Raw genomic sequence first — 4,777 nt, forward strand, 5'->3', positions numbered from 1 at the left:
CTTTTTCATCCTTCTGGCCATGTTTCTATCAGGTTTTTAGTTTTTGTCTCCATTTAAGAATTTTTTATGGATTAGGTTTATTGGCCCTTTGTCTGTGATTTATGTTGGAAATATTTTCTTCCAATTTTCTAAATGTCTTTTTCTTAAACATTTTTTTATTGTGAAATGTAACATGTGCACAAAAAAAAGTAATAATTTTCAAAGTACATTTTAACAAGTAATCAATCACAGAACAGATTTCAAAGTTTGGCACAGGCTATCATTCCACATTTTTAGGTTTTTCCTTCTAGCTGCTCCAAAATACTGGAAGCTAAAAGAAGTATCAATATAACGATTCAGCAGTCGTACTCATCTGTTAAATCCCATCTTCTCTGTTATAACTCCTCCTCCTCCTCTGACCGTACCCCCAATCTGTGGGGGTCTCTGGGCTATGCCCATTCTAACTTTTTCATGTTCAAACGGGATGTCAGCAATATGGGATGGGGATGGAACTAGATGATGTTCTGGAGAGGCTGGGCCCCCTTGGTCTCAGGACTTACCTGGCCTAGGAACCATGGGGAGGTTATAGGTTTTAGGAAAATAAACTTGATACGAGAAACTTTTGTACAGTCTTAGTTAGAGCCCTGGATGTTCTTTAGGGTTGACTAAATGGTGTCAGGTGGGGTTTGGCAAACCAGGGCAATTAGCAATATCGAGCCAAAGCTTACATAAAAGTAGCCTCCCGAATCGCTTCTCAATTCCAGTCAAATGTCTTTTGACTTTGCTTATGCCAGGAAAATTTTGTTATTTTTATGTATTTAAATTCATCGATCATTTGTTGCATCTGGATTGTCACAGTTAAAAAAGCCTTTTCCCACACCCAGCTTATAAAGACATTCACCATATTTTCTTTGATTTATACGGTTTTACTTTCTACGCGTAGATTCCTGATCCATTCAAAGTTTACTCTTGCGTACACTGTGAGGTATTTGCTTTTGAAACCCATCTTATTAAACGTGTGAATTAAGCCAGGGGTTGCAAATTAAAATGCCTCTGAGAGCCAGGCAGGAAGTAAAAGAACTAAACTGGGTGGTAAAATAAAATAGGGAGTGGTGTAGACTGTGGCCAACCAGAGATTTAGTTGTTTTAAAAGCACGGTGTGGGGTGGGGGATGGGGGGACAGAACTTGCTGGAGGGCTTGGAATCTCTTCTTCACAGACACCACAAATGGCTGTTTGGATCCTCCACACCTGGTAGTGAGGATTCTAGTAGATTGGGAAACTCATTAAATTTAGCCTTGAAGATCGATTTTGAAAAGCATTGACGATTTGTCACTTTAAAACGTCCTGGAGAAAAGGGAAAAGAAAGCCAATATCCAGCTCTCCTAAGTGTGAGTAACAAGTTGCCTCACAGAAGACAGGTTTGTTACTGTGCACATTTTAGTTTCCTCTTTGGAGGGCAGGAACCTGTTAGGTTTTTTCCTTCAGTTTCAAGGAGTGGGCTTGTACAAATTCCTCCTTGTAGACAGAGGGCCCGTGTCGTGCCAGAGAAGGAAGATTCCAGCACTACCTCCCCGCCCAGAGACCCCGGAAGAGGGGCCTCCTTACCCGCTATGGCGGGCAGGATTCCAGAGGTGCCCCCCAGGATTCCCAGCCCCTGGCTGCCAGTCAGACAGCAGTCCAGACATGGCTAATGCCGTTAAAGCCCCGAGCCAGGTGACCTTAAGACACAGAGATCGTGCAGGGGGGTCTTCAGAAGTCCTCGGTGTTCTCCAGCTGGTGGCAGAAGGGGCCATCAGAGGCTGGAAGCTTCTGGACAGACCCGATGCAGGCTTCCCCTGACTTGAAGATGGAGGGGCCGTGCGAGCGGAAGTGGTGTGGCTTCTAGGAGCTAAGAATGGCCCTCCAGCCGACTGCCAGCAGGGATCCAGGACCCAGAGCTTACAACACCAGGAGCCGGATTCCACCAATACTCTGATGGTCTCAGAAGAGGGCTCGTCCCCAGGCCACCAGGAGAGAGCGCGGCCAGCCAACACCGTCATTTTGGCCTCGTGAGACCCTGAGCAGAGCAGAGGACCCGGCCGTGGCCACCCCGGCTCCTGCCCCACAGAAACTGCCCAGAGAATGGGCGGGTGCTGCTTCAAGTCACTAGGTTTGTTTTGCAGAAATGGAAATTAATACACCTGCATTGATGAAGGCAGGGGGCCTGGGGATGCTAAAAACAATGGGGAAGAAACACATTTGGGGCTGGTGAGTCCTTTTCTTCCTGTCTCGGGACCTCCTTTGATGTCTTTGCCCTGGTACCTGAAAGACAGGGAGATGCTGGAATGGCCCTGTGGCTGCAGAGCTGGTGGAGCTCCGACACCTGTGTCCTCTTCGTTACCCAGTTACCTCCTCTGTAGCAAACCCAGGAGCTGTGAACCAGGTGGCGCGAGTTGCCTTTTATCTTGACGTCTTACAGTTTCCAAGGCTGGAGGGTTTGGTCCAGTCCCCCAACCCATCGATTCCTCCTTTGGGGAAATGTCTCCAAAAACTGGGTCCGCGACTCCAGAAGGGATGAGCAACTCGATGTTGTTGCTCTCAACCTCAGGAGTTCCCACCTGGCGGGGGGGGGGGGGGGGGGCGGCGAGGATGACACCAGGTGACAGCCGTGACACCGTCACCGTGTTGTCAGCGCTCAGTAGATATTGGCATTCATGAGCGTGCCGTTGAGTCTCACGCCCGTCATGCCCTCCCAGATGCCGCAGCATCTCCTGGGCACCTCTGAGCAGTGCTGACACTGGGCCGGGGGTGAGGGCGTGCAGGACGGGAGCCCTGGGCACAGGGCGTGGCACGTGGGCAGTTCGGGACGGGCGTCGCTAACAGAGCAGTTCGGGTCCAAGGTCCCCTGGTGCTCAGCCATGTTTGTCCCTGGCTGGCTGTGGAGCCCAGGGCCTGGGAACTCTTGTTGGAGGGAAGCGAGAACCAGTCTCCACAGCGGGGGGTGTTGGCAGGCTCCCCACAGAGGGGTGGGCAAAGAAAGGACACAGCGGAGATGGGAAAGGGGAAGGCCCCCCCGGGGGTGTCCCCAAGCCTGAAGGGACAGGAGCAGGAGGCCTGACCCTGCAGGAAGACCTCCCTTAGCCCTTGGTGGGACCAGGGGTGGCCCCTTCACCTTCCCTCTCTAGCAGGTCGGAGGCTGGCAAGGCCCCCAGCACCGGGGTCGGGACAGTTACCTGGTGGCCCTGCAGACACACCTGGCAGCCGCTCCCAGCTCCTCTCTCTTGCTGGCTCCTAGAGAAGGTTGGGAGGCCACAGGCTCTCAGTCCCAGTTCCTCCGGCCTCCAGGGGTAGCTGGGCCCACAGGCGCCAGCCAAGTGAAAAGTCTGCCAAGGGGTTTACGGGGAGCTGTTGCGTCTCTAATAAAAGGGGAGAATGAGCACCCCCTTCCCGCCCCCAGCAGGCCTCCCCGGCCACCGCCTTGTGCCCCGGAGCTGCAGGCGTGAGGGCAGCTCGCCCAGCCCCTGGCACCAGTCGGCCGCGGAACCAACCTGGCTGGACAAACGCAAACGCACGTCTGTCCAAGCTGCTTGGGTTTCCTGCCACCTGCTTCTGGGTGCCGTCCCAGCCGAGGTGACACTGTCCCCCAGGGAGGTCTCCAAAGCCTCCTCCCTTCTTCTAGGGCACAGAGGTCACCAGAGGCAGGTTCCAGGGCTGCGCTCAGTCTGTGGCCGCACACGCCGCCCCACGTCTCTGCAGCTCCCGCTGCAAAACGGAGATAAAAACACCGACAGCAGCAGAGGCTCGGGCGAGGGACATGCCACAGCGCTGGACAGGTGTCAGGAACCCGCAGCTGCCTTTCTCCCCGCGTGTCTGTGATGTCGGCGGAAGTGCCCGAAGAGGCTCCATGGCCAATGATGTCCATCCACGGCCAGGGCGGCCACGGTCCCGTCTCAGCTGGACTTTGAGCAACCTCTCATTGCCAAAGAAGGCGCCCTCCCCTTGCGTGCCGGTGTCTGTGTCACGGCCCCTCCCTGTGCCCCAGGTGTCACCATCAAAACAGGGAGCGTGAACTCCGTGCTGACATCCAAGGAGCTGGACCTTGGGGTGAGGGGAAGGCTCGGTGCTCCCCATGGGCTGTCGCGAGTGACGGGGTTGCATCACCTGCAAATGAGACACCGGGACACAGCCCCCGTGGCCTGCCCAGGGACCGAGCGCACAGGAGTCACAGTACGCTCACGCCTCATTTAGCCCTTGTGACAAGCTTGGGAAGCCATCGGTCCCTGGTCTCAGCGGACTGAGGAGGAGCCCAGCCTCAGGCAGGGCAACAGGGGTGGCAGAGCTCAAGCGGGGACGCAGCCTCCCCCAGCGCAAGTCCTGAGGCTCGGTCCCTGCCCTCCGCCCACAGCGCAGACCAGGCAGCTGGTAACCCCAGGACCCCGGGGCCGCTGGAGAGCAGGTGACTCTAGTGGTGGGAGCTGGCAGCCGTGAAGACTGCCCAAGGCCCTCTCCCTCTACGGTTCACGCGGTCCTCCCCACATGGGCAGGGAAACTGAGGCTCAGAGGGGCCGCCTCCCAGGGTCCACAGCTCTGTTAAATCCTTCAATTAATGGGATCATTTGTCTATCAATTAGGATTTGTTCTATATGACTGTGGTTCTACCCAAATGATTTTATAGCAGAGTTTTCCCAAAATATTGTTAGTGTTTCTTTACAACATGGCATTAATCCCGAGTAGAAAAGACATGAGCTGAATTAACTCCTTGTGCTGGTTTGAAAGGAAGTATGCCCCCTAAGAAAAGCCATGTTTTAATATAAATC

The 4,777-nt window shown here is 54.2% G+C and overlaps 1 long non-coding RNA gene across 1 annotated transcript; it reads right to left on the reverse strand.

Annotated features, from left to right (window-relative positions):
- Window positions 1-595: 595 nt before the first annotated feature.
- Window positions 596-3,932, reverse strand: LOC143659884 (uncharacterized). The gene is made up of 3 exons (XR_013163801.1): window positions 3,509-3,932; window positions 3,194-3,251; window positions 596-2,282 (listed from the first exon to the last, which is right to left on the reverse strand). It is a non-coding gene; the product is annotated as an uncharacterized LOC143659884 (long non-coding RNA).
- Between the last annotated feature and the right edge of the window lie 845 nt (window positions 3,933-4,777).

This window comes from Tamandua tetradactyla, chromosome 16 (genome assembly GCF_023851605.1).
Source record: "Tamandua tetradactyla isolate mTamTet1 chromosome 16, mTamTet1.pri, whole genome shotgun sequence".
In the NCBI taxonomy this organism is placed as follows: Eukaryota; Metazoa; Chordata; class Mammalia; order Pilosa; family Myrmecophagidae; genus Tamandua; species Tamandua tetradactyla.